The 13,051-nt window shown below is 40.2% G+C and overlaps 1 protein-coding gene across 1 annotated transcript in view; it reads right to left on the reverse strand.

The window, feature by feature from the left end:
• VAT1L (vesicle amine transport 1 like) overlaps positions 1–13,051 on the reverse strand; it is a 50,873-nt gene that overhangs the window by 12,814 nt on the left and 25,008 nt on the right. The window lies entirely within an intron of this gene.

Here is a 13,051-nt window from a genome sequence, read left to right on the forward strand (position 1 = left end):
CTGAGGCTGAATTTTGATAAAAGACCTAGTGAAATAAAAGAGAAGTGCATGTGGAAAACACAGCTACAATCAAAAACAAACTGCTAACGTGTTAAAAAAAGTATTGTGAGCATTGATTTTAGCTGATTGGAGTATGTTAGACAGAGGAGTAGGAAAATAGCTTGGGTCATGGAGTCTGTTTCTTTGCTCTGTTACACTGAGGTTTTGCACCAATGGTTTTGCCTGCTGTCTTAGTTTTGACTGGAATAAAGTTAACTTTCTTCCTAGCAGCTGGTACAGTGCTGTGATTTGAATTTAAGGTGAGAACATCACTGATAACATACTGAAGTTCTAGTGATGAATAAACATTGTTTGTACCAAGTCAAGGACTCTTCAGCTTCTCATGCTGCCCTGCCAACAAGGCTGGGGATGCACAAGAAACTGGGAGGGGGTGCAGCCAGGACAGCTGATTCAAACCGGCCAAACTCCATACCTTTTGACTTCATGCTCAGTATATAAACTGGGGGGAGCTGGCTTGGAAGGTCATGGCTTGGTGGTGGGATGGGCATCAGTCAGTGGGTGGTGAGCAATGGTGTGTTGTGCATCATTTGTTTTGTATATTTTGTTTATTATTTGCCCTTCCATTCTTGTCTTATCCTGTCTTTATCTCAAGCTATGAGTTCAGCTTCTCCCCACCCCCCTAATTCTCTCCCCCATCCCATTAGAGAAGCTGGGGACTGAGCAAGCTGTGTGGTGCTTAACTGTCAGCTGGAGCTAACCACACACCTGCATACATGCACACAGAAAGTACTTTTGAAATCCCTTTCATTCTTCCATTGCTATTCACAACTGCAAACAGCAGCTCTGGCCTCTATTCCCTTCTGCCGCTTGTCAGTGAGAAGAGACCTTTTCTCTGGAATACCTTTTAGCCTCACTGGATGTTGCCATGGCATCAACTAAAACCAGACCCAAGATGAGAAAAATGTCAAAGGAATAAAACCTGACGCTACAGGCAAGTTCTGACTCTGAGTCTTCCCTCAGCTACTGAAGACATCTATTAAGTTATAGATCTTTTAGATGGAGAGCTACAGCTGCAGAACTGTGCTGCTTTATCTCTTTCCTTATTCCTATAACCTCCTGCTGACGTCAATGAGTATTTGTTTTGCCTCAGTAAAATTCAAAGAAAAAGAGATTTAAAGCCTTGTAATTACAGAAAAACTGAGCCAAACCTTGCCAGCTTTTACTTGTGGACTCAACAGGGATAAAGCAAAGAAAGTCAGGACCAACATCAGATTAAATATTTAGAAGTACTGAAGAGCAGTGCCTGGATTATCAGTGCAGTGGGAGCTTTCCCACACTGTAAAAGAGGAGAAAGGACCTTGAAATTTGATCCATCAACACAGAGATTGCAGCGAGTCAGGATAGCTCAGGGGTTATTCAACACTTCGATGGCAGCAGACTAACATTTTGGTTGCAAGTAATGTGCTATAGAAAGAACATCTCTGAGACTGTGCATTACCTTAGGAAAACCTGCAGAGAGTGAGAAGGAAAGCTATTTTTGATTTCCACTAGCACTGCACAGGTTTTCTCATTATCACTTGTTATTAGCATAAGCTTGAAGAAAAAGGGAATTGTTTCTGCACTGATATGGGAAGACATTACATTACTTTCAAAGTCAAGGGTTGTTTCTGATTTCTTCCTTTGGTGAAGGAATCCCTGGAACACACTCAAGCAGTAAAGCCACATCCTGCTAATCAGGATAAAGGGTCCTGCACTGGAATTTCTTTTGGAGCAGCAATAAAGTCAGAACCCCTGGACACAAAGCTTCTGCAGCAACGTGTCTAGTTAAGAGCACAACACAGCCATACCAACCCTAGGCTGAGACTGACCAGCCTGAAGATGAGCAGCATTGTGTGGAAAGGATACACAACTCTTGTGATTAAAAACTTCCTCAAATCCCCTGACCAAAGAGAGATCCCTCCTACATTACACCTCTGGCTGGCACTATATGCCTGTGGCAATGCCAGTGACGAGCAGCGTGAGCAATCTGGCAGTGCAGGCCTAGAACCTGACATGGTGGTAAGCCATGCTCAGCATAGGTGCAGAGCCAGCTAGCAGTGTAGCAAAACAGTGCTGTGCCTGCAGCATGTAACTAAAGCAGGACACTGGTAGCTATAAACATAGAAAGTTATCTTGGAACAACAGGACACGCACCTGCATCAACAACCTCACGTGTCGTTAGTAGCTGGACCACTAATCTGTAATAGTGCGATGTGTGGTCACTCATAGGGGACCAATGAAGCCATGCCAACACGGCACTCCGAGTTTATTTAAGTTGTAGAAGTTCCCTTGCTATGCACTTCTACCTCTCCTTTCCTTTCTTCTTCTTTGCTTTACTTTACTGTGCTATGCTCGCACTATAGGCCTACAATACTGGAACAATAAAGGAACAATACCTGATCATATTGATCTGCTGTATTGACTCCAATCTCTGTCATCGTCTTTATATGCCAGTGAGCCACTAATTCCCAGCTGCTCTCTTTGGGATTGCTGGTAGAAATTACACCAGCATGGTCCCAATTTATATTAGGAAAACGGCTTTAAGTACATCAAAGCCACATGCAGAGGAGCTCAGAACACAGCACCTTTATGGTACCTTCCTCCATTCTGAGCATTAAAGCATTTTACAGTTAGCTGCAGCCAACTGTGCAGGCAGGGAAGCCCCAGACACTTCTGAACTTGGGGTATTCAAAAGAGCAGACTCTACTCCAGTGAGTCTGGTTTGGCCTCCAGCATTACACTGAGGGAAATTCCTTTGGCTGCAAAGGAATTTTGGCAGGTGCAGGCAAAAGAAACAGGCCCTTTGGTTAAGATGCAGCAGTCTCCTGCCTAAACTGAATTCATATCTAATGTTCAGCTTGGTGTTCCATTACAATCTGTTGTAACAACTCATGGCAGGAAATAAAATTTATTACATTCATCTACACAATTAAAAAAATAAGAAGACTTTGTGTTGTTAGTGACTATCAAGCTCCATGACATCAGTTTTTAAACTCTTGCCTCAGCAATGCTGCCTTGTGATCTCGTTGAAAAAAAGTTTGGAGGAAAACTGCCCCAAGCCACAGGTATGTCTCATCTCTCACTGAACTCTTCCCCTCCTCCTCCCCCGGAACGTGCAGACATTATTATAAGCATACTGTGTTGGGTAGGGTGGTGTTTGTTGTATTGTCTTTCTAATTACGATGCCTAGACTGTAGACGCTGAATGTTGTTGATCTCCTTCGCACAGCCTTGCAGCAGCAAAGCTCTGGTTACTCCTCTGTGGGCATCTGGCAAACAGAGACCCCTCTTCACACATGAGTGAAAGATCAGACAGTCTTTCTGGAACCATGTTGTTTCACACCCATATGAGAACTCCCAAGTCTAAAATACTTCCAGAACCACAGATTTTCACAGACAGTCTAGACACTTGCAGGACACTATTTAAAGGCAGAATAATCTTTTCTTTGACACCATATTCTGAGCTAACTAGCTCCAAGTGTTCCAAGTCAATCCATGCCTTAACTCTGCCTCTGCAAAAATCAGCACAAACATTGCTATTTGAGTTGCTGGCAGGGGGGGAACCAGCTTGCAAAAGATTGGGTGATTCTATTCTATTCTATTCTATTCTATTCTATTCTATTCTATTCTATTCTATTCTATACATCTTGAGCACTTAGCAAGAATCAATGGCAATTTTACCATGTTTGTATATGTGTAGGGAGTTACACCAGAATACCAATGGAACACCAAAGACCAGGCTCTGGTCTTTGCAGGGCTTCTGCTTCATTTGAGGAACACTTGGCACTATGAGGGCTCAGTTTCCCAAGGTTCTAGGCATGGCAGACTTTTCATTAATGGCAGTGTTAAAGCTAATTTGTGCTATTGTTTTTCTGCTACTATGGTTAAAACCCCAGTTACTCTTTCTGACATTAAAGCCCTTCCAAGTACCTCCTGGATGTGACAAAACCAAAACCCCACATGTGGCTACTTTCTTGCTCTTTCCCAAGCTTTTATCAGTACCTCTTTATTCGAATTTCTGTTTATTGGAAACAAAGCAATTTATTTTATATAAAGGAGATATTTCTTTGTTTGTACCTCACTGGAGAGGATTTACTTTGTTTTGGGAAACTCTAAAACTACAGAAAACTTTCCCAAAGGAAGGTAATTTTTTATCTTGCATTATTTCATGAGCACTCCATGCTGATGCCCAGTATCACTCCCACCTCATTTATCTTTCAGGGTTGTCTCAGTTCTCTAATCCACCAGAAACATCATTCAATAACTGGATCTTCACCAAAACCACATTTCTACAGTCTTCCTATCAGAGACTTCTCCACAGCTTTCCAGCCCCACTGTTTTTTCCCAGTATTTTATCACCAATGCTTTTACATCCAGACTTAAGGCACTACAACCTGTATGACCAACTTTCTTTTCACCTCCTTAAAACCTCCCTGCCATGGCCTTACAGTAGTAGGGGCTGCTGACTGTGCCTTGCTTTCTTCTGCTTGAATCCTGTAATAAGATCCTACCTCTTTCCCTACATTTCACAAGTAGCAGTTTATGTTTTTGGAAGTTGGACACATAACCTTTGACCAATACAACTTCTGCCACTGCAACTTTCCATTTTCTAAATGGTTCAAGTGAGTCACATATCTTTACTCCCAGATATGTTCTACCACATATTCCCCAGCTCTTCCCTGAACTCTGTTTTGAGCTATTTATTTCACAATATGGGATCTCAAAATCAGTGATTAAAAACAAAGAAATTCCTGTACTATTTGGCTGCTCATTTCAAGGAACTTTAAGTCTTCCTTTGTCACTACTACAGAGAAGAAACCATGGTCTATTCCAGAACCACTAATCCAAACCATGGCAACCAAACTTATTGGTTACAAAACACAGTAAACATTCAGTCTTCCAGACAGTAAAGATATAATCATTTAAAAGCCTTGACTCCAACGTCTGAGCAGCTTCATGTACAAATCCATCTACTAGGATCAGATTACAAATGCACATTTAATACTGTCTTCAAAAAAAGAAAAAACAAATCTCCATGTTCTTTTATAACAATGGACTGTCTCCAATAAAATCCATCCTTCATCAGTAAACCAATTATGTAAATTTTTGAAACTCATCAAGGTAAATCCCAAAGGTCTCTAAAGATCCAAATGAGAAAATATTTCTCCTTCCATCTCTTGTCCCATTTATTTTTTTGTTTCAGAAAGTAGTACCTTGAGGATTCCAAATCTAATTATTCACAAGCCACCCTTGTGTTTTTGATTATTGAAAAAGCTCTCTTAAGTCAGATCTTACCACTGGGTGCCACTCCATAGCTTCATTAAAATGAAATAACCCCCAAACCCACTGATATATTAAACTGTAATGCAGTTGTAATGTTAGAGAGTGTGATTCATGCTTGTCCTATGTTTCAGCTACATCAGTTTAGAGTAAGATTGAAATCCCTCCTCTAGGTAAGACGAAAAGTATTTGAATTTATCTTGTTCACTAGCTGACAGCTTTACAATTTATTTTGCAGTCCTATTTGCTTTATTACTTAATCTTTCTCCTGGCACTGTTAAAAAATGTCTCATTCTAAGCCTATATTAAAGATCTTAACTTCACATAAGTATTGTACAATGTGATTGCTACAAAAATTGATGTAGTTTACAAGAGGTTTAATGCTCATGTGTGAATACTCATTCAGTTTGGCATCACATTGCGTCGACTGCAATCAAATTGCTGCGTAACTGGTAGCAGGGAGCTAAAGCAGTGCTCTTCAAGGGACAGAACGTCACTGATTCAGCCAAGACAGCTTCTAATCTAATTCAATTAAAGTTACATGTGGAGATGCACACACACACATACACACACAAAAGGTAAGTGGCATGTATATTAGCTACAATACTTCAGCAAAATAGGCCAGAACTTTAATAACACGTTTTGCTAGCTGTAGGCTAATGTATCACAGTATCACCAAGGTTGGAAGAGACCTCAAAGATCACCAAGTCCAACCTGTCGCCACAGACCTCATGAATAGACCATGGCACCAAGTGCCACATCCAATCCCCTCTTGAACCCCTCCAGGGATGGTGACTCCACCACCTCCCTGGGCAGCACATTCCAATGGCGAATGACTCTCTCAGTGAAGAACTTTCTCCATGCATAGAATACAGAATCACAGAATATATCTGGTTGGAAGAGACCTCAAAGATTATCCAGTCCAACCCTTGACCCAGCACTGAAGGCTCAACACTAAATCATGTCCCTAAGTGCCAGGTCCACATGTTACTTAAACACTTCCAGGGATGGTGACTCCATCACTGCCCTGGGCAGACCATTCCAATGTTTGATAACCCTCTCTGGAAGATGTTTCCACTGACTGGGATACTCATTCTCTTCCTCTCACATTGTGATGATCCAGTACTGAAACTCAAGTATATAAGGTAGGACTCAAACACTGGAATAAGTGGACTCATCAAATTTAATATTCAACTGTCCTTCTTCATTACAATCAATGCCAGCAATGGATAATCTGGTTAACATGCAGCAGATTATTCACACAAAACTACAAAATTATCTTGTCTACAAGTTCCCCAGATATAACAGCAGTGAGTGATTTTTATGGGCTTTTGGCAAAGTTGTATGAAATGGAACACAAACTTGTGTCATCTGTGCAATGAAGATCATCTAGAAACCTAGCCAGACTGGTAGTATGAAAACAATTAGAAAAGAAAAAAGAAAATAACAACCCAGGAGATGAGTTTTGTGCTACTGCTCCTGAGTTCCAGAAATTCTATCAGTCATCAACACGGTTAGCTGCTGAGAGACAAAGCTGTTTTTTGCTGATGGAACTAGCAATTTACTTTTTCTTTGGCTGTTGTTACACAGGTACACTGATAAGCAGATCCCAGGAGCAGGTATAGATTGCTCACTTTAGAAAGGCATTTCTAAATCCAGAAAAGCCCAATTAATTAAAAGGCCTCAGTCACTATAGTTCTGTGTCTACTAACAACTAAACCTCCTTCTACTGACAACTTGAACTGAGACCAAAAAATGTTTCTGAAAGAATACAAACAATCACCAGGAACTGTTAACAGAAACCTCAGATTTTTCTTTCATGACACCATGGGAGAGAAGCTGGATTTCTCACATTAGCAGTCCCTGCCAGTTCAGCTTCAACAACCAAGAGCTTTCTTTCCAAACCAGTCAACTAATTAACAAAGAAGCGTGAGTGGAATTTTTTGACACAGGTTCCATTCACAGGCTCTATGGCTTGAACCACACACACTAATAGTGCACAGCACAAGAATGAAATGGCATCTAGATGTGTCTTTGAAAACTTAAGTTTCTAATCTCTTCCCTTTTGTACCTGCTATCCAGCTAGCATTTACCATTGATGACATCCAGTATCTATTTCTCTATCTATTTCTCTAAGTGACAGAAAACACTCACTGGTCCAAACCTTCCAGTTCATGGTACTACCAACTCTTTAAGGTACACTTTCTGATAGAATCCATTTACAATTATTTCTGCTAGTAGATGGAATGTGTTAGCCTATATTTAATCAACCTGTGTGCAAGACTAGGAGAAGACAAGGAGATGTTTCCCTGCATTGACACAGAAATGAAAAAGAATGGATTGATGTGTATTTTGATCAAGGGTATAAAAGCAAGCAGCTTTTGCTCCCTAAAATTTCATGAAGTTTCTAGCAGTTGTTTTTGATATGACTCTACAAAATCCCATTTTCCTGACTCCTGAGAACAGCTAAAATGCTATGACACAAACAGTAAAATTGAAGTGTAGAACATGTCGGAGTCAAACATTCATGATGAACATAAAAGAAATCTGTCTCCTGGAGTTAAGCAGCAGTGTTTTTCAAGGTGTCCTAGATGTCTGAGATATATCCCCTCTGCTTTCCCTAACTCTGTCTCTGGTAATTTTCTTGCACAGGTATAGTATCACCCCATCAGTTCAATACCTATGGAATGTGTGACAATTTAGCATTTAAAAGCTAGCTAACATATTTCAGTAGGCAGAGTACTCCTGCAAATTACTGCTTCTTCATAGAAATTCAGCAGCAGCTTCTTCCTTCTTTTTTTTTCCTAGTAAATGCCAAAGCAGTTTCTCCTCTATCTCCTGTTGCTAATTTAATTAACTGGAAGCATGTAACTAGTTTTATCCTTAACAGTGCACACCTTCTTGGGGAATCTATCAATCTGAATCTATCAATGCTTCCCAAATTATTTTCCTGCCTATCTCCCCCTTCCCTGACATTACCCATCAGAAACCAAGTCTACTGATGTTCTCTGGCCTGCAGTTACAGAAAGCTATTATCTCTGTGGCACACAATTTGACCTGACCCAGAAACATGTATCATGACTCACCACAGCACTTCCAGTGTCTCATGCCTTCTAGAAAAGTATTTTCTGCCTGTGCATCTCCATAACTAATTAATTCTTAGCAGAGTGCTTACTAAGTAGATTAGAAAAGTGCTGTAGCTGTGGGCTGTGTTTATGTTAATTGAGGGAGGTTTAGTCTCACACCAGTCAGCTTCTAACCTTTGTAACAGTATCTGAACACAGAATCGATGTTCATCAGAAATATTGCCAAAATACATTTCCCTGTCTGCTACTTCATTCCAAACCACTGAGACGCCACTGCCCTGAACTGAAACGGCTTCCTGAGGTCTGCTAGCACACAGCATTCTGAGGTTAGAACCCCAACAAACACGTTGAATCACAGAGATGCAGAGAGACAGAGATTTTTAGGCTGATCCATGATCCTTCCACTAACATGCTGCATGGTATCAGGCAGGTGAAGTTATCCACCATCTCTTTTGTTATTTACCTATTAAATGAGTATTACAGCATGAATATTCTCAGCATGCACAAAGGAACATTCTGAAGACTCTGGATGGCAAAATTGTTTAAACAAGTATTCAGCTGGCAGGCCAGACAAAACAAACTAAATTTCAGAAGCTGTAAAGAAAAGAGAAGAAAGCACAGAGCTGGAATAAATTACTTGTTTAATTAAATTCCATTCATGTAGCTTGAATTTTATGCAGTGTTTATGAATAATATATAGCAATTGAAAATAATTGACTTCTGCTTACCCACTTAACAGACCTAACAAGTGATGTCTGAGTTTCCTAAAAACATCTCATTTACCCAGCCTGATTTTGTGGTAATCACAGCTAATGTCATGTGTCTAATGCCTTATTTTAGAACCACAAGGCCTGTGTCTAAGTCTGGTCCTGCTTCTTTCTCTCTCATTCTTTTAATAAAATCATAATCACATTATGTTGCCATCAACAGTGTGTGAAGCCAAAAAGACTTCTGGGCTATGCTATTACTTGCTGATACAAGTAGGAAGGGTGGAATGAATTACCACATAAAATGAAGTCCTGTTAAACAGTGTTAAATGGGGAAGAAATGTAAATGATATTATCTAGTAATTTATTAGCAACTTAATAAGAGCAGAGAGGATCCCATAATTAGGTATATGCAATGTCTTAGAGGGCAATGCAGTACCTAATTAATCTCCAGTAGTTTCAAAGTATGGTTTATTCCTCTAAGCATATAGCATCAAAATTCTTTGGAACATTAATATTTCTGTCAGATAAGCATCTGGGGAAAGTCTTTTATTGAAAATCACCTTACTCATGGCTCAATTTTCATTTATTTAGAAGTTGTGTTCAGTACATTTAATGTCAGTGAGGTAAAATTCAAGTGGGATAGCTTTCTCTTTACTCTTCCCAAAATCTGAGAAGTGTTTTGGCCTTTAGCAGTGTGTAATTTGCTCGTGAGAGTAGATACGAGCTACCCTGAATTATGCAGGCTTTGCTTCTCAGTCTGCTTTCTCCACTTCTCTCTTTGGAAACCTGCTACAGCAGTAAGAGATAGCTCCTTGCATTTTTGGCATTCTTTTGATATCCACATTAAACTTGTGTTAGACTTGTTGGTATACAAAGAAACATCAGTGATGTACAGATAAAACATTTAAATTGACTTTGAACTAGAGATGTTTATTTTATACAGCCAAAGGGAACAGAACCTCACACACAGGAAGAACAAAGAGTTCCAAGGCAGTATCACAGGACAGTATACGTGGGGAGCTAATGCCTGTAAATCAGGAATGCAGTTCATGAACAACTGCAAATTAAGTGCTGTCGTAGAAATAGTCACAGCATCAAAACAAGCAGACTCTGCACTGTGGTGCTAGGGAGGCAGCCACTGCAAAGGAAACACCTACCTGCTCTGGGAGCTTTCACAGACTGAGTTACATTTCCCTCTTTCTACATATAACACTGCACACTAAATTGGTTTATGCTTATGAAAAGAATTATTCTTTTCTATATTTCAAGGTGGGTTATTACTCATCTTGGTTATAAATTAATTCTAGATTACTTTTCATACCTTGAAGAACAAATACAAGTTCTAAATGCTACAAAAGTCACTTGACTTCAGGAAAGGTGTAGTTTGTTCAGCTGAAGATTCTGTTTTCATCAAGCAAAAAAGATAAAACTCCTGCACCTGCCTTGACTATTTTATCACAAAAAGAAAAATACAAGATGGCATTTAGAACAAGGTACCAGCCTCTTCTGCTATTATTAGATTGCCATCTTACTACGTTAAAAGTAACTAATAGGTCCATTTTCTCTCTGTCTTACTATGGATACATGAAAGGCTTTTTGTCCTAAAGCTAAGATCAGTGAAAGCTATGAATAGCTTTTGATTAAATTAAAGTCTCTGCTTTAGGGTGTTCACTGTAATTATTTTGCTATCATGGGTTTAAGACTTCCCATCCTTAGCCCCAAATAACACTGATATTCCTCCTATCTGTAGACGTGAGCTGAGATGGTCATTTACATGAGGATGAGTTCAGTGGAAAAGATAACAAAACCCAGGCTTACAATACCTGAATGCTTTGAAGCCACAGAGCAGTGATAAAACCAGACATACTGTGATGGCTTTGGCTCCCCCAAACATGCTATAAATTCTGCATGAAAAGTGTTCCTTTATCTATTTCTTGTCACTGGATAACAACTTCACAAAGCTGAGATCTTAGATGGACAGTTTCTACTGCTCTCCTTTGCATGCTAGTAACATTGAGAGCTACTGCTGAGAATTGCAACATGTGAGAGGTGCTTCTAAAGGAAACATCTGGAAGGGTGGCCCAAGGTTAAGGCTGCTCTGCAATTTTTTTTCTCAAAATATTTTAATTTTGAATGCGAGTTCCTGGATTCAAGTTCACCTTCATGGCAGAGTTACTAGTCAGAGGACAAATGGATTCTTCCATGGAAAAGTATTCCACCATTCATTTTGAAATGCTGTGCAGGGATCCACCTTTCTGCCCCCATCTAGTTAAACATATTTATTGTCAGTGCTCTTATGGGTCAGGAAATTTCCTCTGGAAACATCAAGGGTAAAAATTGGTCACATTGGTTTAATCTCTAATGAAGACCACTAAGAGTGAACAAATCAAAGTGGGCATTTGGAGAAAATCAGGCTTACTCAACAGGAAATGAAAAGCAATCAAATGTCAAACTCTGAAGTGGGGAGAGCTGAGAGCTATGGAGTTAAAAAAAGAAACCTCCCAAAACAGAACAAAAATGCACACCACCAACCTTTCCTCAGTCTGGTTCCATGCAGTCCGTAGTTATGACACATTTTTCTGTGTATTCCATTGACTTGAGAGTCAGCCCCAAGTTATTTTTAGATCCAAAATAGAAGATCCCCCAAATGCTAATGCCCTGAATGAGCAGCACTCAGTGACACTTTGCAATTGATTAAGGGCACCTCTAGCACTGCTATAGGCCTGAAGATGCCAGCCAGACATTTCCTTTGTGGATTGCCAGACAGCTGACGGAAAGCAGGCAGGCATGATAAATGAGCTGTAGTTTTCTAGTGCTTCTTAACAGATGTATTTACACATTTCACAATCTACCGGTGGGGATGGTGAGTGTGACTGCCAAATTTTAGACAAAATGTTATCAAACAGAAGTCTCCCAACAAATTCCCATCATGCTGACTATTAAGATCTGCCTGCTCTGTGTAATTTTTCATGCTATATCCTCCTTCAAAGTTTTGTAAGCTATTGCTACTTATTTTAATTACCCATTTCTTGCTCACCAATCCATGGGAAGTACATATTTACATGAACAAAGAGATTGCAGATTGCCTACCTAAAGATTGTGCCACTTGGATTTAAAAAATAATTCATGACCTTACTCAATAATTTGAAAAAAACTGTATAAAAACCCCAATCAAGCCCTTACAGCTGATTCCATTTTTATTTTATGCTGCTCTTTACAGCACTTTCTCTCTCAGACAATAGCAGAGAATTTTGCCTTGTCTGAGCCAGCTGCTCTTTATCACACCATCTCATTTCCCTCCAGGAGTTCAATGGTGAGAATTAGCCACTCCCATACCACTGGCTAGTAAAACCTGAGGTGTCACTGGGTTGCTGTCAGTGGCAGTGTGGCCTCAGGTATACACTTTAGAGAAACAGGGAAAGATTCCTAAGAAAGTTGTCATTCCTCAACTCTTTACCGAAGAGCAACAAACGGAGCTCATATTGTGCTGGATCATTTCCATCTGCTGTACCACACAAAGTGGCACATTTGGGTACACTGGGCCAGGTGTGATAGAATCACAGAATGGTTTGAGTTCAAAGGGACCTTAAGGATCATTCTAGTTGGAACCCTCCACAAAGCATGAAGAGACCTATGGCTCCCACAGTAGCACAACCTAAAGCAGTACACACCTTGACATATAACCTGGTGCAGGCACATACAAGCCCCAGTGAATAACGCAACACATGCTGCTCCAACAGCTGTCATAGGCTGTCCCACCATCCAACTCCAGATCTCTTACCTGTGTTCAGGACAAAGATGGTGCTACAATGCCAGCTGAATACTGAACATGCTGGGCTCAACACCCTGCCCGCACGGCATTCAGAATCTTAATAAAATCCAGTATTACCTAAGGCATTAATTCTGATGGGTGCTGTTTCCTCATGGATGCAGAGTG

This window comes from Dryobates pubescens, chromosome 19, assembly GCF_014839835.1.
Source record: "Dryobates pubescens isolate bDryPub1 chromosome 19, bDryPub1.pri, whole genome shotgun sequence".
Lineage (NCBI taxonomy): Eukaryota > Metazoa > Chordata > Aves > Piciformes > Picidae > Dryobates > Dryobates pubescens.